Source organism: Bos taurus, chromosome 22 (genome assembly GCF_002263795.3).
Source record: "Bos taurus isolate L1 Dominette 01449 registration number 42190680 breed Hereford chromosome 22, ARS-UCD2.0, whole genome shotgun sequence".
Classification (NCBI taxonomy): domain Eukaryota; kingdom Metazoa; phylum Chordata; class Mammalia; order Artiodactyla; family Bovidae; genus Bos; species Bos taurus.
The window spans coordinates 12,605,170-12,628,367 of record NC_037349.1 but is presented as its reverse complement, the minus strand read 5'-3'; the positions used below and the strand labels follow the sequence as shown (position 1 = coordinate 12,628,367).

At 45.0% G+C, this 23,198-nt stretch overlaps 1 protein-coding gene across 9 annotated transcripts in view; it reads right to left on the bottom strand.

Moving 5' to 3' along the window:
- CCR8 (C-C motif chemokine receptor 8) overlaps positions 1 to 23,198 on the bottom strand; it is a 144,020-nt gene that overhangs the window by 8,108 nt on the left and 112,714 nt on the right. For 8 of the 9 annotated variants that reach the window (XM_059879479.1, XM_059879473.1, XM_059879472.1 and 5 more), the window contains 3 exons: positions 19,655 to 19,854; positions 14,156 to 14,388; positions 11,624 to 11,989 (listed from right to left, as the gene is read on the bottom strand). The gene's annotated coding sequence lies outside the window, so the exon portion shown is untranslated. The remainder of the gene's footprint in view (positions 1 to 11,623; positions 11,990 to 14,155; positions 14,389 to 19,654; positions 19,855 to 23,198) is intronic. The other variant, XM_059879474.1, reaches the window with a different exon arrangement.

The following is a 23,198-nucleotide window of genomic DNA, read 5'->3' as shown; positions in this document are numbered from 1 at the left end:
TGTTCCTTCACCTGGTGGACTGAAGTTTTCCAATAAGCTGAATGGTATATGAGGCGCTATGAAGATGAGGGAGTCAGGTGAGGCACTGGGGAGAGGACCTCACAGCCTGGACCAAAGGACCGCCTCTTGCTCAGTTCCAGGGCCATCACAGACAGCTGGTCTGGGCCCCTGTAGACCTGTGTCTGCCCTGGCCATGTATCCAAGTTTACTGAGGTTGCTGTAAAAAAAAAAAAATTACTGCAGACTTGGTGGCTTGAAACATTAAAATTTATTCTCTCACACTTTTGGAGTTCGGATGACTGAGCTTTCTCCAGGATCTTCAGAGAGAATCCTTCCTTGGCTTTTCCAGCTCCTGGTGGCAGCCCCAGCAGTCCTGGGCTTGGGGTTACATCACACCAATCTCTGCCTTTGTCTTTACATCGCTGTCTCCTCTGTGAGCTACGTGAACTCTCCCTCTGCTTCTATCTTATAAAGACTCTTGAGACCGCATTTAGGTTCCATCTCAATAATTCACGATAATCTCTCTATCGTAAGATCCTTGACCTAACCACATCTGCAAAGACCCTTTTTCTAAATAAGGTTACATTTACAAATTTCAGGGATTAGGACTTGATATCTTTGGTTGGGGGCTTCCCTGGTAGTTCAGCTGGTAAAGAATCCACCTGCAATGCAGGAGACCCCGATTCGATCCATGGGTTGGGAAGATCCCCTGGAAGAGGATCTCCCAGTATTCTTGCCTGGAGAATTCCCATGGACAGAGGAGCCTGGTGGGCTATATCCATGGGGTTGCAAAGAGCTGGACATGTCTGAGCGACTCAGCACAGCACAGCACAGCATCCTTAACTGGCTTTTATCCAAGCTACTATACCTGGGCTCTACAGATCTAGACTGTGATGGAGTTAAAGAGAAGCCTCCATTCCTCAATTTTGGACACAAGGCAGGGATCCCAGCATCCTAGAAGAAAGCAGCCAGAACCAGACTACACAGCCAAGGTCATGCAGGGCTCAAGAATCAGTGCTTTATCCAGGTCCATCTTCTGTTGCACAGAAACATTCACTAGATCCTGAAAGGAATACCCTCAGGGACAGACTTTATTTTTTTAAGAAAACCTCTTGACAAAGATATAAAATGCAATGTAGAATGGCTTTGTATTCCTCTACATCTTGCTTCATGACTTCTAAATCCATTCTCCTTTGTCTGCAATCTCATCTCCTAGAAATATTTTCTGGTGTCTGAGTTCATATCTAGAGAAGAAAATGGCAACCCCTCCCCCATACTCTTGCCTAGAGAATTCTGTGGACAGAGGAGCCTGGTGGGCTGCTGTCCATGGGGTCACACAGAGTTGGACACGACTGAAGAGACTCAGCATGCATGCATGCATTGCAGAAGGAAATGGCAACCCACTCCAGTATTCTTGCTTGGAGAATCCCAGGGACAGAGGAGCGGGTGGGCTGCCATCTATGGGGTCGCACAGAGTCAGACATGAATGAAGCAACTTAGCAGCAGCAGCAGCAGAGTTCATATCTAGGTAATTCTCTAGGACACAGAAGTGCTGGACTGCCTCTATCAGAGACAGTTCAGTTCAGTTCAGTCACTCAGTTGTGTCTGACTTTGCGACCCCATGGACTGCAGAACGCCAGGCCTTCCTGTCCATCACCAACTCCCTGAGTTTACTCAAACTCGTGTCCACTGAGTCAGTGGTGCCATCCAACCATCTCATCCTCTGTCGTCCCCTGCTCCTTCCGCCTTTAATCTTTCCCAGCATCAGGGTCTTTTCAAATGAGTCAGTACTTCGCATCAGGTGGCCGAAGTAGTGGAGGTTCAGCTTCAACATCAGTCCTTCCAATGAACACCCAGGACTGATGTCCTTTAGGATGGACTGGTTGGATCTCCTTGCAGCCCAAGGGACTCTCTCAAGAGTCTTCTCCAACACCACAGTTCAAAAGCATCAATTCTTTGGTGCTCAGCTTCTTCACAGTCCAACTCTCACATCCATACATGACTACTGGAAAACACACAGCTTTAACCAGACGTACCTTTGTCCACAAAGTAATGTCTCTGCTTTTTAATATGCTGTCTAGGTTGGTCGTAACTTTCCTTCCAAAGAGTAAGCGTCTTTTAATTTCATGGCTGCAATCACCATCTGCAGTGGTTTTGGAGCCCCCAGAAATAGTCTGCCACTGTTTCCACCGTTTCCCCATCTATTTGCCATGAAGTGATGGGACCAGATGTCATGATCTTAGTTTTCTGAATGTTGAGCTTTAAGCCAACTTTTCACTCTCCTCTTTCACTTTCATCAAGAGGCTTTTTAGTTCTTCTTCACTTTCTGCCATAAAGGTGGTGTCATCTGCATATCTGAGGTTATTGATACTTCTCCTGGCAATCTTGATTCCAGCTTGTGCTTCATCCAGCCCAGCACTTCTCATGATGTACTCTGCATATAAGTTAAATAAGCAGGGTGACAATATACAGCCTTGACGTACTCCTTTTCCTATTTGGAACCAGTCTGCTGTTCCATGTCCAGTTCTAACTGTTACTTCCTGACCTGCATACAGGTTTCTCAAAAGGCAGGTCAGGTGGTCTGGTATTCCCATCTCTTTCAGAATTTTCCACAGTTTATTGTGATCCACACAGTCAAAGGCTTTGGCATAGTCAATAAAGCAGAAATAGATGTTTTTCTGGAATTCTCTTGCTTTTTGATGATCCAGCGGATGTTGGCAATTTGATCTCTGGTTCCTCTGCCTTTTTTAAAACCAGTTTGAGCATCTGGAAGTTCATGGTTCATGTATTGCTGAAGCCTGGCTTGGAGAATTTTAAGCATTACTTTGCTAGCGTGTGAGATAGTGCAATTGTGCGGTAGTTTGAGCATTCTTTGGCATTGCCTTTCTTTGGGATCAAAATGAAAACTGACCTTTTCCAGTCCTGTGGCCACTGCTGAGTTTTCCAAATTTGCTGGCATATTGAGCGCAGCACTTTGACAGCATCATCTTTCAGGATTTGAAATAGCTCAACTGGAATTCCATCACCTCCACTAGCTTTGTTCGTAGTGATGCTTCCTAAGGCCCACTTGACTTCACATTCCAGGATGTCTGGCTCTAGGTGAGTGATCACACCATCGTGGTTATCTGGGTCATTAAGATCTTTTTTGTATAGATCTTCTGTGTATTCTTGCCACCTCTTCTTAATATCTTCTGCTTCTGTTAGGTCCATACCATTTCTGTCCTTTATTGAGCCCATCTTCAATGAAATGCTCCCTTGGTATCTCTAATTTTCTTGAAGAGATCTTGAAGAGATTTCCCATTCTGTTATTTTCCTCTGTTTCTTTGTATTGATTGCTGAGGAAGGCTTTCTTATCTCTCCTTGCTATTCTTTGGAACTCTGCATTCAAATGGGTATATCTTTCCTTTTCTCCGTTGCCTTTTGCTTCTCTTCTTTTCACAGCTATTGGTAAGGCCTCCACAACCATTTTGCTTTTTTGCATTTCTTTTTCTTGGGGATGGTCTTGATCACTGCCTCCTGTATGATGTCACGAACTTCCGTCCATAGTTCTTTAGACACTCTATCAGATCTAATCCCTTGAACCTATTTCTCACTTCCACTGTATAATTGTAAGGGATTTGATTTAGGTCATAACTTAAATATAGATTCACATAGATTACCTCCCCACAAAGCTACAATAAACAGACTTTTTTGTTACTGCTAAATATTTATTTCCTGTATAAGAGTGGTCAGGAACATCGCCTGCATACAATCAAAGGTATGACCACAATATTGCTCTGAAGGGTTGAACATGGAGAAAAATGTGTGGTTTATAGTATAATATTCGTATTTTTAGCTGTATTTTCTGGAAACTTATGCTATATTGTATGCAAGAAGAACTGATAAGACCTCTTAGTCTTTTACATGGTTCTTTATTCCTAGAATTTGTCTTCTATGAACATTTTTTTCCCAAGGCTGCAAACACTGAGAACTAAGCATATTCCCAGCACTGCTCTAGTCATTAGAAGAGATAAAAAGATGAAATTATATATTATACTCCCCTTTAAGGAGTTTAGCAAGCCATGGCACTTTCGTCACAGAAGTCCTAGGAGGTAAATGGCTCTCTGAAGAATGATGAATAACGAAAGGAAGAACTCATATGAGAACTATGTAGAAACCCAGAAAAATCTTTATGATGAGAAAAGCAGATTAAGGTGGTATATATGGTACAACTGTCAAGACACGGATGCATGGGATCACATTCTGGAATGGAACAGGCAGAAATTCAAAGTCAGATATTAGACTGTTCCTCTTCATTTTGAAAGTTTTTGAAAGTTTTCTTTAATAATGATATGGTATCTTTTCAAAAATAAGTTTTTAGCCATTTAGAAAATGGCTATCACTGATAAATGCAAAGCAGAGAGGTTTCCATTTTGTAAATAACTTACTAACTAAATTATAGATGAGATTACTAATCCACTTGGAATTCTCTCCCAGTGACGAAAAGTATTTACATGACAAAAAGTGGTGTGCGAGGGAAGTCTGAGTTCATCATTATTAAGCATATGCTGGGGAGAAAACTGTTTTCCTCTAGTTTCTTAACTCAGTAACTGAGGGTCTGTGAATTAAACTAACAAAAGGCAGATTAAGAGAAAAGACATAATTTTTATTCAGAATATGTTTAGGTCCACAGGTGTCCACAGAAAAGGGGTGAAACTCAAAAAAGCAGTTAGGCTTGGAGGCTTATGTACCATTTCAACGAAGGAAAGGAAGTTTGGGCTTCCAGGGATGATGAACTATGATGAAGTGTCAAGGAAATATATGAGTGAACTAAAGGAAGATAAGATCTATTTTAATAAGTTCTGTTTGCGCACACTAAACTTGGTGTCAGCGACTCATCTTTGGTAATAAGAGTCACTTGTTCTGGTACAGGGCGGGCACCTTTCTCAGAGGGAAACGTATGCCTCGCTTTTGGTACCCAGGGGAAGGGCAAAGAACTCTTCCTCTTTTGGCTGATTCTCAGCTGCCTGTAGCTGAGAATAATCCTTACACCAAAGTGGCATATTCGACTTCACATAGTAATGATATCTCCATTCTGTGAGCACCCCTCAGGGGCCGGCCATAGCTTATATGTTTGGCCCTGGTTGGGGTTATGGGAGTACCCCAGCTCCTTTTTTAAGTGTCAGTGGCCTGAGGTTGAGTCTGCCCCAGAACTGAGTACTAGCCCTCAGGCAGTGGGCATTTCCGCTGCTGGTGAAACTTGAGCTCACTGTGTTGTCTTATGGTGGGCGCCTTTGCATCCCTGCCCCTATGGTTACTGTCTATTCTATTGATTCCAGCTTCTGCAGGAGGAGCCTAGGGACTGGGATGTTTGCCAAAGACAGGATGCTTTGGCAGTCACGGGCATATGTGGAACTCTTAAGGGAAAGCCAGGAAGACTTCTTCCCCTGCCCCAGGAAAAGCACTCCTGAGTTAAGGGTGAAGGTAGACTGTTAAGACGCTTCTCTCTTTCTTTCCTGATACCATTCATCCGTTTCCTGCATAGAAGAAGAGTTTACAAAATAATGCATTATTCCTCTTACTTTTCTCCCCCGCATTAAAGTTTGGTTCAGCATATCCATTTTGGAACCAGGCTGGGGACACCTCTATTTTAGTTTCTTGATGAGAAAAGACACGGTAACATCAATATGATCTCCACCAACCTCTGTCTTCTTTTTAGCTACTCCCCGGTCCCCAGAGGCCACAGCTCCTAAAAGAGGCCCCGAACCTGCTGCACCAGCATTTCATTTATACTAAATCTGATTCTCAGATCAACCCTACAGGTATTTTGGACAACTTTCCCAAGATCCACATGGCTCCTAAGAGGCAGCACTGGTCCCAGTCCAGGTTACACCGTCTAGGTGGGCACCAGTGCCCCTTCTCTTACCTCCATCATTCTTCTTCAGAAACAGAGTGAGCTACCCAAAATCATCAGGGCAGTCGGAACCAACTTCCTTCCCCTCTGGGCTGCCAGAAACCCTTGTTTCTCACTGTAGATCTTGTCCATGTCCACCCTTGTGTTCTTTGGACTTTACACACATCTTGCCTTTTTTTAGGGGAGGGGAGTCTCTACTCACTACATCCAAGGCAGTGCCTGGAAAGAAGAGGTAGTTCTCAGAAAAGGCCAGATGAATTAAGACCCAACAGCTTATAACCAAGAAGACATAAATGCCACCTTCTCTTCTGATCAGTTTTTGTCAGGGTCACATCCCAGGGAATTTGTGGCACCTGAAGGCTTTCACACAGACCTGAGTGAATCCCAACCCTGCTGCTTCTTTGCTGGGTGACCTTGAATGTTTTATTTCACCTCTGTAGCCTTCATCTTTCTCATCTGCACATGTGAAGTGATGATCCCTTTCTTAAAGGGTTAAGAAGATAAGCGATTTCCTCTGAAGACATCTAGCACCAAGAACGTGTTAATAATGACACTCTATATTCAAACCACCAGATGATCCTTATCATTTACCTTTGTGGTTTTCCATTTGCTAGATATGAAAGCATTTTTTTAAACTTATTGTTTTGAAATAATATCCAGAAAAGAACGCTTGCAAGAATATAGAAAAAACTGCTATATTCTTCTCCAAGATTCACCAACTGTTAACGTTTTGACACACTTGTGCACTCTCTCTCTCTCTATATATATATATACACACACATATATATATATGTGATATATAGATATTTTTTCTAAATCAGCTGAAAATTTTGGCATCACATTCCATAAACCCTTCAGTGTGAATTTCTAAAAAACAAGGACATTCTCTTATGTCACCTTGGCACCGTTATCAAGATCAAGAAATTTAACAGTAACACGGTATTACTCTCTAAGAAGTCTATTTTGCGATCTCACCAGTTTTCAGATGATGTCAGGTGACAACGATGTCAGGTGATGACCTGTATAATACTTTTCATCCTCTGGTTCAGGATCCACTCCAGGATGGTGCACGGATTCCACTGTCAAATCCTTTTGCTCATCTTTGATCAGAAACTGTACCTCGTCTTCTGGTTTTTAAGACACTGACATTTTTTAGAAGAATACAGACCAGTTATTTTTCAGAATGTCCCTCAGTTTGGATTTGTCTGATAATTCTCTGTGATTAGGTCCACGTTAAATATTTTCAGCAGAAACGCTACAGAAATGATGAGTCCTTCTCAGGGAACGCATGATGTCCATTAGTCCCAGCACTGGAGATATTAATCTTGTTCATTTCATTCAACTGTCTGCCAGTAGGAAGGTTGCTATTTTTCCCTTTGTTATTAATAAGCCATTTATGAGAGATATTTTGAGACCATGTGGATATCCCGTTTCCCATCAAACTCTCAGGGCTGCTGTTCTGGAAGCTTTTGTGGACAAACTTCTCTCAAAGATGAAACACTGAAGGTCTGTACTGCCTTGGCTGAAGAGGCATGAATACTCATTTTCACCAGTTTCCTGTGAGGGAACCTTGTGGTTAATAACTCGGGGAGGGGTGGGCGAGCCGGAGCCTTGTGGTCCAGGCGCTCTCCACCCTGCAGCAGCACCAGCAAGAGGGTGGGGACGGGAGAGGAGCCCCCCCACTGCAAAGTGGAGGCGAGCGAGAGACAACCCAAGCCTACACGGTAGAGTGCACCTCAGGTTCACAAAGGCAGAGGTTTTCTTCTTCTGCCCCTACAACCGTGCTCTCTACCCGTTCCTTCTGAGTATGTGAGACTCATCTAGTCTGGGGATCTCAGCAGAGAGGCACATATCACCAAAGATTCCCAGGAGGGTTACTGTGAGAGCCTTGTTTCATTCCTCTGACTGGGGAACGCCTGAGCTAAGCTCTTGTCGTGTGAACAAGGAGGAAATCAAATTTGCAGTTTTCCAAACAGTATGGGAGAAACAGGGAGTCGAAAATTGTTAGAAATGGAGGGTGTCAAGAGTTTATCTTAGCATTCATAGCCTTTCAGGGAACTGGCATCATTACTCCAAGAGTTCTAGACCAGAGCTGCAGTACAGATTTGCTGTAACTGGGAGTTGGATCTCCAGTTCTGGTTTGACTCTGACCCTATTGTGCAGTTGTCTAAATATACCTAGTTCTTGGGGCCATTTTCTTTCATTTTGTGAAAAAAAAAAAAAAAGTTATTAGAGCAACCTCCCCCCTCAAATATAGGCCAACCCCACTAATGAAGACTGAGGTGAAAACTCTACAAAAACCATAGCACATGAAATCAAGCAACATACAATTTGTACATCTTGACCAATTTGGATTTATCCCAGGAAAGAGAGGTTCCTTTTTCACGAGGAAAAATGAGAAGTGTAATTCACCACATTAACAGATTAATGGGAAAAAAAATCTTATGAGCACATGGTCATCCCAAAAGATGCAGGAAAACTGATAAAATTCAGCATGTATATGGAGCAAATGAAACTCTCCAACTCTGCTGGTGGGAGTGGAAACTGTTGCAACCACTTTGGAAAATAATGTGGCATTTTTCTACTAAAGTGAAACATGCACATTTTCAATGGTTTACCAATGCTACTCTGAGGTATGTATCAAACACAAAAGTATATATTTCACTAAATACATGTATTAGTATATTCATAGCAGTACTATTCATAAGGAAAGTTATAACCAACCTAGATAGCATATTAAAAAGCAAAGACATTACTTTGCCAACAAAGGTCTGTCTAGTCAAGGCTATGGTTTTTCCAGTAGTCATGTATGGATGTGAGAGTTGGACTGTGAAGAAAGCTGAGCGCCGAAGGATTGATGCTTTTGAACTGTGGTGTTGGAGAAGATTCTTGAGAGTCCCTTGGACTGCAAGGAGATCCAACCAGTCCATTCTGAAGGATATCAGTCCTGGGTGTTCTTTGGAAGGAATGATGCTAAAACTGAAACTCCAGTACTTTGGCCACCTCATGCAAAGAGTTGACTCATTGGAAAAGACTCTGATGCTGGGAGGGAATGGGGGCAGGAGGAGAAGGGGACGACAGAGGATGAGATGGCTGGATGGCATCACTGACTCGATGGATGTGAGTTTGAGTGAACTCTGGGAGTTGGTGATGGACAGGGAGGCCTGGCGTGCTGCGATTCATGGGGTCGCAAAGAGTCGGACACGACTGAGAGACTGAACTGAACTGAACTATTCATAATAGACTTACAGGAAACCACCCAAATGCCCATCAAACATAGGATAAATAGATTCCAGTATATTCACACAACAGCATACATTTCATTGTCAAGAATAAGTGATCTACAATTGTACAAAATAGTATAGATGAATATATTAACATAACATTGCACAGAAGAAGCCTGTGGCTTCCCTGGTGGTCCAGTTCAGTTCAGTTCAGTTCAGTCACTCAGTCATGTCCGACTCTTTGTGACCCCATGAATCACAACACGCCAGGCCTCCCTGTCCATCACCAACTCCCGGAGTTCACTCAAACTCATGTGGTTAAGAATTCACTTTGCAATGAGGTGGACACTGGTTTAATCCGTGGTCCAAGAAGATCCCATATGCCATGAGCAATTAAGCCCACAAGCCTCAGCTACTGAGATCATGTGCAGCAACTACTGAAGCCCATGTACTCACGAGCCTGTGCTCACAATAAGAGAAGCCACTGCAATGAGAAGCCTGCATGCTGCAACTCGAGAGTCGCTCCCACTGGCTGCAACTAGAGGAAGCCCGAGTGCAGCAATGAAGACCCAGTGCAGCCAATAATAAATAAATAATTATTTAGAAAAACAAAAGAAGCCAGTCACAAAGGCAGTACTATGACTCCACTTATATAAGAGACTAAAACACAGGTAAAATTAGCCTATGGTATCGGAAGATTGGGTGCCATTGTGGGTTGAGTAATAAGATGGAAAGGCATATCTCAGGATCTGGTGATATGCTGTCTCTGGACCTAGGTGGTGGTCACACAGATGGGTTCAGTGTGTAGAACTGCATACATTTATGTTATAGGCATTTCCCACATGTGGACTACAGTTCATTTTTAAAGGGGGAAAAAAACAACAACATCTCTTCATTAAAAAATTCTTCAATATGGGGCTTCTTTAACCTGAAACTACAAAACCAAACATCAATGACGAAATGTCAAAACAGATCCCTCTAAAATTAGGAATAAGAAAACTATGCCTTCTCTGCCACCACTTCTACTTGGTACTAGAGATATTCACCTGTGCAACAAGTCAAGGGAAACAAATAAATGGCATAAGGACTGGGACAGAAGACAAGATACCGTAATTTATAGGAGATGGGAAGGTAAAGACCAAACCCATTCTTTTGGAAATCCAAAAGAGTCTACAGATAAGATACTAAAGTTAGCAGTAAAATTACATAACAGTGCTGAACGAAAAGCTGATAACACAATTCCATTGCATTTCTGTCTCTGCAACAATATATATAAAATGTAGTTTTAAAAATGATTTTTTATTGTAACATCAATAAATATGAAGTGTTGATATATAAATGAGGAAGAATCTTTATAGAAAAATTATAAAACTTTGTTAAAAGACATAAAAGAATTTATAAAAGTTGTAGAGAAATATCCTATTTATGCTTTAGAAGACTAAATATCAAAAGATATGAGTTCTCCCCCAAACTGACTTAAAGGTTCTATATAATTATAAAAAAATTCTCACAATACATTTTGGTGATTAACAAACTAATTCTAAAATTTATTTAGAAACACAAATGCCTATAAAGAGCCAAGATACTGCTAAAGAAGAAGAATATGGGGTCTCATCATGTCAGATATGAGTAATTATTATAAAGCTTTGGTAATTAGATCACATAGTTTTACACTGAAAATAACAGGTAGATCAAAGAAGGAACCCAGAAGCAAACCTATTCAGAGACAGAATTTTTTTTAAGAACAAGTTGGCACTGCAGCTTAGTGAGAAAAGGAAAACTTTTTCAACAAATCTTGAGTCAAAATTGATTATCTATATGAAAAAGTTACTTAGGCTCCTACCTCAAAGCTTACAAAAGAAAACATTTGCAGATTGTTTGAAGATGTAAAGACTTTCCTGGTGGTTCAGTGGTTTAGACTCCACGTTTCCACTGCAAGGGGCCTGGGTTCTATCCCTAGTCAGGGAACTAAGATCCTGCATGCTGGAGGCACAGTCAAAAACATTAAGTAAAAAAAAGCATAAAATCTTTGATGTTCTGTTTCTTGATTTGGAATGATGACTATATTGGTATTCATTTTATTACTTTTTTTTCAAATTGCATATCTGTATTTTCATGTTATAATATTTAATGTATCTTATGATAAAATTTTTTAAAGCCAATCTACAACAAACAGGCAGGGAAAAAAATGAGGGAGTTGGACAGGATAATATTTATGGACTTTGTTTATGCTCTCGTTCATTCATACGAGAAACATTTTGGCTATATTATGCAAGGTCCTAGGGATTCCAAGAACAGGAAATAAGCTGGTCCAGACAGTCACTATGCAGTTCCAGGGCCCTCTGAGGGCTCACAACAGTCCGGCACCAGCCAGTTCCCAGCTTCACTGTGTCATTCCAAGACTCCACTTTGTATAAAACACCACCCATTCACACTGTCTACCAAAAACAAAACAACTCCCCCAAAGCAATCCATTCCCACCAAGAATTTACAAACATTACTGTACCTCTTCCTCCAAGGCTCTGGCACGCTCCTCCTCTTTTCTCCTCCTAATTTCTCTGCCCACCTTTGTCTTTGTTCTCAGGATCAACACAAATTCCTTCTTTTGCACAGCAGTTTGTTTCCTTTGCTCCCCCATCACTCAAGTAGGGCAACCAAAGTGATGTATGGAGCTCTTCCAGACAAGTCCAGTGGTTGCCCTGAGAAGATGCTTGATGGTTTGGTTTTCTCCCCCTTATTACAAGGCTCAGTGCCTCTACCTCTTGGAGCCTGGGTTTTCATCCCAGGTGAGCCATCATGCTGTCCTGGAATGCTGGGAGAGTCACTATCCTTTAGTCCAGCACTTCCACTCTTTAATGTGCACACAGATCACCTGTGAAAGTGAAAAGTCGCTCAGTCGTGTCCGACTCTGCGGTCTAATGGGTAGCCTTTCCCATCTCCAGGGGATCTTCCCAACCCAGGGATCGAACCCAGGTCTCCCTCATTGCAGGCAGATTCCTTACCAGCTGAGCCACAAGGGAAGCCCTCACAGATCACCTGGGAATCATCTTAAATGGCAGGTCATGACTCAGCAGGTCTGAGCCCAAGATTCTGCATGTCAAACTGGCTCCCAAGCAATGCCAATGGTGTCAGCTTGCAGATCACATTTTGACAAGGGGTTAGGATCTTCATCTATAAAATTGGCACAAAGTCTCCATGCAGATGTTGTGATTTAATGAGATAATAAGTATGAATGTGCTTGGGAAATTTTCTAGCCCTTATGAATATGATGGGTTGTTATTATTGAAGAGCTGGGATGTTCCAAGCTTGTCCAATAAACTGGTGGTAGGACCTCCCCCCATATTTCTACTGCTTGACAACCTGAAAAACTGCCCATACTCAGCCAATTTGGCAGCTGAGCCCTTCAGAAGTGTCAGCTGTGCCAAGAAGACACACCAGCCCTCAATAAAGAGGTCCCTGGAGAAGAAGGGACCAATATCAGCTGGATTATCGAAAAAGCAGGAGGGTTCCAGAAAAATATCTATTTCTGCTTTATTGACTATGCCAAAGCCTTTGACTGTGTGGATCACAATAAACTGTGGAAAATTCTGAAAGGGATGGGAATACCAGACCACCTGACCTGCCTCTTGAGAAATCTGTATGCAGGTCAGGAAGCAACAGTTAGAACTGGACATGGAACAGCAGACTGGTTCCAAACAGGAAAAGGAGTACGTCAAGGCTGTATATTGTCACCCTGCTTATTTAACTTATATGCAGAGTACATCATGAGAAGTGCTGGGCTGGATGAAGCACAAGCTGTAATCAAGATTGCCAGGAGAAATATTAATAACCTCAGATATGCAGATGACACCACCTTTATGGCAGAAAGTGAAGAAGAACTAAAGAGCCTTGTGATGAAAGTGAAAGAGAAGAATGAAAAAGTTGGCTTAAAGCTCAACATTCAGAAAACTGAGATCATGACATCCGGTCCCATCACTTCATGACAAATAGATGGGGAAAGAGTGGAAACAGTGAGAGACTTTTTTTGAGGTGGGGCTTCAAAATCACTGTAGATCATGATCACAGCCATGAAATTAAAAGAAACTTACTCCTTGGAAGGAAAGTTATGACCAACCTAGACAGAATATTAAAAAGCAGAGACATTACTTTGCCAACAAAGGTCCGTCTAGTCAAGGTTATGATTTTTCCAGTAGTCATGTATGGACGTGAGAGTTGGACCATAAAGAAAGCTGAGCACAGAATTGATACTTTTGAACTGTGGTATTGGAGAAGACTCTTGAGAGTCCCTTGGACTGCAAGGAGATCCAACCAGTCCATTCTAAAGGAGATCAGTCCTGGGTGTTCATTGGAAGGTCTGAGGTTGAGGCTGAAACTCCAATACTTTGGCCACCTGATGCTGACTCATGATGTTGACTCAAATGAGCTGACTCATTTGAAAAGACCCTGATGTTGGGAAAGATTGGGGGCAGAAGGAGAAGGGGACGACAGAGGATGAGATGGTTGGATGGCATCACCAACTCAATGGACATGAGTTTGGGTAGGCTCCGGGAGTTGGTGCTGGACAGGGAGGCCTGGCATGCTGCGGTTCACGGGGTCGCAAAAAGTCGGACAGGACTGAGTGACTGAACTGAACTGAACTGGAGAAGAAGGAAAGAACAAATCAAGGATGTGATGTGGCAGCTTATAGATTTGCACAAGTGCCCAGCCACTTCCAGAGTTAATGGGGTGGTCAAAGAGTCTGCAGAAACAGGAAATCCTGCAAGAGATCAAGGAAACACACATTCACACACACACACACACACACACACATTATCCAAACCAGAGAGGGACTGTTGGGTTAGTATCACATTTTCTTTAAAGGTCAGAAGCTAGTTAACCCTTGGCAGATCCACAGAGAGCTGAGAACACAGCCCAGTAAAGATTAGGGCAGGTGCATGAAGGGGCAGATGGTGAGATGGGGCAGGTGAACTCAGGACCACTTTGGTGCTGGAACTCAGGACCAGAGATGCTCCACAGCCCCATGAACCTTCTCACCTACCAGGCCCTGGGTTTCACTTCCCACACTGGCATGCTGCTCTCAGAAGCTGCTCATTCTTGAGCGGGCAGCAGAGTGAGTTACTGGATGGAAGGTGTTTAAGTGGCTTGCCAAAGTCACAGTGGAGTTTCTGGCGGAGCTGACTCCCAAGTCTCTGGCTCCAGGCTGTCCATCACAAATGCAAGCGCAGGTTATCTGGGTGGCTCCGCTCAGGGATTAGCAGAAACTGTCAGCACCTGAAGTGAGGAAGGATGGAAAAAGGACTAGTGTTTGTTCAGCACCTACAGTGGGTCAGGTACAGGCTATATGCTAATTTAGCCTCACAGCTTCATGAAGATGATATTACATCTACAAAGGTTCTAGTATGGTGTATCGTGCAGAAGAAAGTTTCCACAAAATGTTTGGTTATTTGTCCTGTTGCCCCAAGTTACTAAGAATGCAACCCAAGAAGGTATAAGCAACTTAACCAAAAGCCACCTCTCTAAGTGGAGATTTGACCTCAGGTCCACCAGGCTCTGTGTTCTGCATGCTCTCCATTACGCTGTGCTGGAAAGGGAACAGGCTGGGCTCTGGTGCAAAACAAAGAACCCCTCTTTGCAAGGGGATTTGGGCAAGGTATTTCTCACATGGACCTGTGATGGCTTTAGGAATCTTCCCATCTTTAGGTAAGAAGAGTGTACTGGATTGGAGAGCATCCTGCCCCCAAATTCATGCTCTTCTCAGAGTCCTAGAATGTGATCTTTTCTAGAAATCAGATCATTGCAGATGATATTCATTACAACTTATGGCAGAAAGTGAAGAGGAACTAAAAAGCCTCTTGATGAAAGTGAAAGTGGAGAGTGAAAGTTGGCTTAAAGCTCAACATTCAGAAAACGAAGATCATGGCATCCGGTCCCACCACTTCATGGGAAATAGATGGAGAAACAATGGAAACAGTGTCAGACTTTATTTTGGGGGGCTCCAAAATCACTGCAGATGGTGATTGCAGCCATGAAATTAAAAGACGCTTACTCCTTGGAAGGAAAGTTATGACCAACCTAGATAGCATATTCAAAAGTAGAGACATTACTTTGCCAACAAAGGTTGGTCTAGTCAAGGCTATGGTTTTTCCTGTGGTCATGTATGGATGTGAGAGTTGGACTATGAAGAAGGCTGAGCGCCGAAGAATTGATGCTTTTGAACTGTGGTGTTGGAGAAGACTCTTGAGAGTCCCTTGGACTGCAAGGAGATCCAACCAATCCATTCTGAAGGAGATCAGCCCTGGGATTTCTTTAAAAGGAATGATGCTAAAGCTGAAACTCCACCTCATGGCCACCTCGTGCAAAGAGTTGACTCATTGGAAAAGACTCTGATGCTGGGAGGGATTTGGGGGCAGGAGGAGAAGGGGACGACAGAGGATGAGATGGCTGGATGGCATCACTGACTTGATGGACGTGAGTCTCAGTGAACTCCGGGAGTTGGTGATGGACAGGGAGGCCTGGTGTGCTGCGATTCATGGGGTCGCAAGGAGTCAGACATGACTGAGTGACTGAACTGAACTGAACTGAGGTCATACTTAAGCAGGGTGGGCCTTTAATCCAATATGACTGATGTCCTTAGAAGTGAACAGACACAGGGAGGATTCCAGAGGGTGACAGAGGCAAAGATTGGAGTGATGTGTCTACAAGCCAAGGAACACCAAGACTTGCCACCCACCTAAGACATGGAATGGATTCTCCCCAAAAGGTTTCAGAGAGAACGTGGCCCCGCCTACATCTTGATTTTGGACTTTGGCCCCCAGAACCGTGAGGAAATGCATTTCTATCGTTTGAGTCACTGAGTTTTTGGTAACTTGTCATGCAATCCTGGGAAATTAATACAAAAGTCACTTAAGAAATTTAGAGTGCCTAGTCTCGAAGCACTGCCATCATCACCTTGAGTCAAATGAATAAAAAGGACAAAACTACTTTTAAACTGTGAGACTTGAAGGAGGAAGGGACATTTTGGTCGACGCTGAATTTCCATCACGTGCATAAATGTCTCTCGAGCATACGTACTCACACATACCCTCCCTCCCCTTCTTTCTGCACAGATAATTCAGAGTGCCCACAACCCACTCAGTGGGGCTGTCCTGGCCTTTCTGGATGCAGTTAGGGTGGCGATTTTATCAGCAGCCATTTCATGCACTGGTGTGACATACTAGGGTTCAGGTGGGGTGACTCTTCCTAGGTATTTTCAACGTCACCTGGATTTAGAAGAATCATCCTTTGTCTGTGTTGGCATTAAGTCCTTAACCACATTTATCTTCCATAAATAAATTACAGTTATGGAATAAATAAGTGTCACGATTCTTATTATAAATCTATTTCTCAATCTTAGCTGTTTATAAAATTGTCTTGTTGTTCACTTGCAAAGATGGGTCCAAAAAAAAAAAAAATGGGTCCAACTCTTTGGGACTCTATGGACTGTAGCCCGCCAAGCTCCTCTGTCCATGGGATTTCCCAGGCAAGAATATTGGAGTGAAAAAAAAAAAAAAAAGAATATTGGAGTGGGCTGCCATTTCCTCCTCCAGGGGATTTTTCTGACCCAGGGACCGAATCTGCATCTTCTGTGGTTCCTGCATTGGCAAGTGGATTCTTTACCACTGAGCCATCAGGGAAGCCCTTATAGAATTATAGGGGAATTTTAAAAACATCAGCATCAGGATCCCACTCCAATGAAATCTGAATCTGAGTTTTTTGCAAATTCCCCATGTGATTCTCATGTGTAGCTAAAGTGGAGAACCACTGTTCTGGATCTTTGCTATTGTAAATGTAGTCCATGCACCAAAGCACTGACACCACTTGGGAGCTAGTTAGAAATGCACACTCCTGCCCTACTCCAGATCTGACTCTGCATTCTGACAAGGACCCAGGGGATCTGTGTGCACACTATATTCGAAAGCCTTGAGCAAGACTGACCCTTCCTTATACCACCTTGGATGAGAAGGAGAATTCCTTTGGCATCCAACACCGAGCCATCAGCAAGCACAGGAGATCCAGCTTTCCTCAGAGATGATGTTCAAGCTATTTAATAACAATGCTGGCCATTGAGAGCTGGGATTGCAGGAATGCTGAACTCTGGCTGAATGTCAATTCCAGTATTACTATTAATATTCTGGTTCTTAGAATTTCCTGTCTTGGCTACTGTGATTGCATCTCAACCTCCAGGGCCTCTCTGGCAGGGGAGAGGTGGGGAAGGCTGCAGCAGTCACGACTGGGGTGGCTTCTTATCTCCCAACTGTTCTGTTGCTTTTGGAAACTGTCATCATGCAGGGGGAGAGTTCTCACTGGCTGGTGGCGGGGGTGGGGGATGTCTATTAACCACATCTCTCTTCCAGGTTCTGAACAAATTCTATAAATACAGACAGAATTGTTAAATAATGCCATTTTAGCACATTTGGGCAAAGCTAGAATGGAGGACAAGGGTTTATTGAATGGATGAACCCAGGAGGACAGTAGCTGAAAATGATATTTTTCTCTCCAACTGCTGTCTCTGCCAACTGTACTGCTGAATGCTGACTCACCCATCCTTACACAGATGACTGCTCAGACCCCACATCTTTCTGAGTTAGACTTGGGTGTTAATACTTTTTTTAAAAGGTATTTTTAAAAGTCCAGTCCAATAAAATATCAAAGCATTGATCTCTTATCCACCTGACGTTCCCTGGGCCTCTTGCCAAGGAAACTGGCCTGGGGGAGGTGGGAGAGGGTGGCTTCTCCTCCTTGTCCTTCCCTTCTTCTCCCTCCCTTCTCACTCTGCTGCCCTTCCTCCGCCAGGGCTGGGCTGGGCTGCGCAGGCAGGGTGGGGAGCAGAAAAGGCATATCATGGCTGCTCTGGGAACAGCCTGTCACCGAGGTCCTTTGTGTGGCAGTGCCTGAGGCTGCCTCTTTCCCGCGGAGCATTTTTGTGGGTTTTTGAAGGAACTTCCGTCACTGATCTGGGTGATACATTTTAAGCCCGGCTGCTACCCCCGCATTTCCCATGGACTTCCCTGCTGGTTGTCTTCTCGTGTAGGATGCCCAGGACACTGAAACTCTGGCTCCCATGGTTGGGGTTCATCTCTGGCCCTGAGACGCCCAGGCCCCGCTTCTGGGAAGGGCAGGTCTTTCCCAGGTGGCCCACCTCTTGCTCTACTGCAGATGCACCTCACCTCAAGGATTACACAAGGTGGCTACCTCGAGGTATGAGAAGACTACCAGTCCTGGCATCTCCAGATTCCGAAGACACAGCCTAGTTCTCCAAGTGATTCTCTTGAACGTTTCCTTCACTGGCTTCAGAGGTCACAGAAGCAGAAGGGGGTGGGCCCCGGAGAGAGGAGGGATATATTCAGGCTCCCTGAACTCTAAACACATCCTCTAAACACATCCTCTCTGTCCACTGCAGGGGCCATGGACACCCAGGCCTGCGTGCCTTCAGCAGACCTCTGAGGTTCCTGCAGGACCAGCTCTTCCTCCCTCTGACTCTGCCTCAGGGCTGCAAGTGCTGAGATTTAACAACCCAGGGGAAATGCTCAATCATTGAAAAGCTCAGCGACAAGATCCCTGGCTCCCAGCTGTGGACGGAACAATCGTGAGGTTAGTTCTGCACAGTCTCTCAGAGCAGGGCAGGGACTAGGGCAAGGTAAGAGAGGCTCCGGGGTGCAAGGTTTAAGGCGGCATCTACGAGGGTTGTGCGAGAGTGGGTCCCTCCTTAATCCGGCACCCCAAGTGCCTCACCCTAGTCCTGGCCCCATCTCAGAGGGTTCCCAGCGGGCCTGGGCCCTGGGTGCTCACAGCAGACGCTACTCAGTAACATCTGGGTCAGGCTCCTCTCTTCAGACCTGAGGTAGGAGATGCACAGGCCCCCGGCTGAGCAACTGCAGCTGGTCTCCTGCTGATGCTTCGAGATGGGAGGCCAGCGGGTGCACTGAGCCCAGACAGGGTGCATTCTTGTGGGGTTTCCTGGCTCAACACACACCCAGAGAAGGCCCTCAGTCGAGGGGAAGGACAAAAGGAGGGAGAAGAGGTCAGCTGGAATCCATCTTGGCTGAGATATGCGTGCCCATACAAGGACCAGATATGAAGATGACTGGTCAGAAAACAAAAGCAGAAAACTACCTGATTTAAGCAACCTAAGCCAGCCCCGTTGCACATAACTCTCTCTGAGTTCAGCTGCGTGTTCTTTTACACATATTCTGCTTCTTTTTATAAACACCTTTATCTTTTCACAATCTTGGTCTCTGCTGAATTCTTCCTTCAAAGAAGACAAGAACAAAGGTCCTACCTTCTAATTTTTCACCACCGGAATCAGAACCACCTCCCAATAAACTACTTGTACCCTGGTCTCAGGCTTGCTTCTTGGGAATCCAAGACCCTTTCCTGTCTCTCCGTATCAACTGTCAGCCTCATCTCCGTCTGCCACTGAGGTGGTGTGGACGAAGTTCCCAGGACTGGGTGTTTTAGCCACTCCTGCCTGTAGGCTTCGGTCTCCCTGACCACAAACCTCCTCCTCCCTGGCAGTAGCCCCTCTTTTCCTCTGGTTCTGAGCCTGTCAGGCTGCCGGCAGCACCAGCAAACCCAAGAGATGGGACAGTCCTGGCGACACTGGAGACCTGCTTCCAGCTGGGAACAGCATGACGTCGTAAGTGGTCTTCTTCAGGCTTTTTAGGGCTTTCCTCGTAGCTCTGCTGGTGAAGACTCTGCCTGCAACACAGGAGACCTGGGTTCAACCCGGGGTTGGGAAGATCCCCTGGAGAAGAGAAAGGCTACCCACTCCAGTATTCTGGCCTGGAGAATTCCACGGACTGTATAGTCCAGGGGGTCGCAAAGAGTCGGACACAACCAAGCGACTTTCGCTTCAGGTTTTTAAATAATTAATGAATGGATTTTGGTTGCGCTGGGTCTTCATTGTTGCATGGGCTTTTCTCTACTTGGGGCAATCGGGGGCTACTCTCCAGCTGCAGTGTGCGGCTTTCGCATTGCAGTGGCCTCTCCTGTTTCACGGCCCAGGCACTAGGGGGCGCGAATTTCAGTGGCTGTGGCACACGGACTCAGTAGTCGTGCCTCCCAGACTCTAGAGTGCAGGATCAGTAACTGCAGCACAAAGGCTTAGCTGCTCTGTGGCAAGTGGGATCTTCCTGGACCAGGGATCCATCCTGTGTCTCCTGGCAGGCGGATTCTTTACCACTGAGCCACCAGGGAAGCCCTTCCTTCAGCTTGAAGAAAGAAAAGCCCACAAACCCCCCTCCCCCGAAATTAATCTTAACAATTGGAAACACTCCAAATGACCACTAGGAGAAGGTTAAATTACAGTATATCTGTACAGTGGAATATACACAGGCATTCAAAATGATGTGAAAGGCACTCAGTCGTGTACGACTCTTTGTGACTCCAAGGACTGTAGCCCACCAGGCTCTCTGTCCACGGGATTCTCCAGGCAAGAATACTGGAGTGGGTTGCCATTTCCTTCTCCAGGGGATCTCGACCCAGGGATCTAACCCGGATCTCCTGCATTACTGGCAGATTCTTTATGTCCGAGCCACCAAGGAAGCCCTTCAAAATGATATTGTACCTCTATTCTTACTGATGCTGATGAATTTTCATAACATATTAAATGATACAAAGATTTTTTTTTAAAAAAGGAAGAAGCCCACAACGGAGAGGAGGGTAGAGACCGGGAGGAGAGTTTTCACTCAGATTTCAGGGCTCTCTGCCTTTCCTCCTTCCTGGCATTTCTGCCCCCACTTTCCAGTTGCTCTGGCAGCCTCAAGTTCTGACCTGCCCAGAATACGACATGGCAGCATGACAGAAGTAGGCACATCCCCCCATGTCCTCACATTGACTCACGAAACAGGGCCATGGTCTGGAGGCTAGGGGAGCAGAGGAGAAAGTGTGGGAACAACTTACACTTGAGGAAGGAGGTGGGCTTGGGGCCTAGAAGGTGACATCTTGTTAGGGAAATTAAATAGTCTTGTTTAGGCTTCACAGACGAAGCAGAGCAGGCCTCTGACCTTGCTTCTAACCTGCCTGGACACTGCCCTGACTGTGAGTGACTGCTTGCTGTGACTGGAAGCCTTGCAAACACCATAGATAGAGTATGTATCTTGAGACTGTTGAGCCCCTGGAGGTGCCCTGGCCAACCAAGTCCCTGGGCTTAACAACATTCCAAGTTTTATAAGACAAAGCAAACAGCATTAACAGGAAACCAGAGCTGCTATTTGCTCACAGATTAATGATATCAGTTTGCGTCCTGGGATTAAAAGCGGGAACCCTGAGGTGCAGTCTTTGAAGTCTCACCCACAGAGCAGATGCGATGCCTGGGTCCTTTTTCCCAACTGGGACTCCAGACATGCTGTGTCACAGGGACTTCCCAGTGCTGTTTGAGTCTGGATGCTGGTCAAAACCCAGCATCCAGTGGTGGTGTATCCTCTCAGATCAGTTCAGTTCAGTCGCTCAATCGTGTCTGACTCTGTGACCCCACGGACTGCAGCACACCAGGCCTCCCTGTCCATCACCAACTCCCAGAGCTTGCTCAAACTCATGCCCATCAAGTCAGTGATGCCATCCAACCATCTCATCCTCTGTCATCCCCTTCTCCTCCTGCCTTCAATCTTTTCCAGCATCAGGGTCTTTTCCAATGAATTGGCTCTTCATATCCGGTGGCCAAAGTACTGGAGTTTCAGCTTCAGCATCAGTCCTTCCAGTGTCTATTCAGGACTGGTTTCCTTTAGGATTGACTAGTTTGATCTCCTTGCATATGTATCCTCTGTTGTTTCTATTTATCTTTTCTTTTAATGTTAATATATTGAAAGTAAGCTAGATAATCTTCTAACAAACATTTGTATTATTTATTTGTATAGAACGAGTGGCTTATTTTGTTAACAAATCCTTTGAACCTGAGATGAAGTGAAAACCTTCAGCAAAACACACGTGCAATTATGATTTTGTAGAACAGGAGGAATCCAGGGAAGGGACCATTTTAGAGTTCAGGTGTGATGTTAGTGCTATGCCAAGAAAACCAATTTCACCTTAGTGTCTGCTTTCTTGGGTCACTACCGGCCTCAACTGTTGCAAGTTGGGTCCCCCAGAAGAATCTCTGAGTGGGAGATGAGGGTGATTATGCTGATTAAGGGGTGCCCTTGAGGTCAACATCTGTGGGAGGGAGAGGAGGGAGGCAAGAATTGAGGAGATGGAGAGGTGAAGCTGTGAAGCCTCAGCTCACTCCCCGCCAACTCCCCCAGGAGCTCTGTCACTGGAATGACCCTTCTGGGACTCAACTTGGGTTGAGAAAGTCAGGCCTTTATAACCTGGTATAGACCAGTCACTGGATGCGGGCTGGACCTTATAAACCATTCCTGAGCCTGCCGACAGCAGGGGACCACCTGCCCACAGCACTCCCAGAAGCTGGGGGAATAAGTCCTTCAGTCTGAAGGGAGACTGGGACGCATTCCAGCTGAGTCCTTTGGACCTGGGTCCACAGCAGAGGGGACAGCTCAGGGACCACCTTCGCCTCTCACAACAGGCCTAACAATAATTACACCTTGGGCCACACTTAATTGATGGGTGGACAAGCTGCTTCCTCCAACTTCAAGGAGCCTGCATTCTAAGAAAATCAGCTCTGGTGCTGGCACACAGGTAGGAGTCTTTGTCAAACAGAGAAAGTCACTATTACTGTGCCCTTTTGAAGTACTGGTTCCATTTCTGGCTGAGCTGGCTTGTGGGCCTGGTTTTCTCAGGATGAGAAATTTAAGGAGGCGTCAGGGGAGACAGAGGAGGAGGATGGCTGAGGCCCAGAGGGGTGAAGGGCAGGAAGGTAGATGGGGGCAAAGAGACCAGGAAGGCACCAGTAAAAACAAGACCAGCATCAGAAACAGGACCAAGGTCTGGGGAGTAGGAAGGAGGCTGATTCAAGGACCTTCCTGCCATCTATCTCACACTTGCCTAACCGAACCTCAGCACTCCTAAGCCCACCTGTCTGTTCCACATAGTAGCTCCTGGTTGAAGTATGTATTATCTCCTGCTTGGAGCTTCTCATGTGGCTCAGTGGT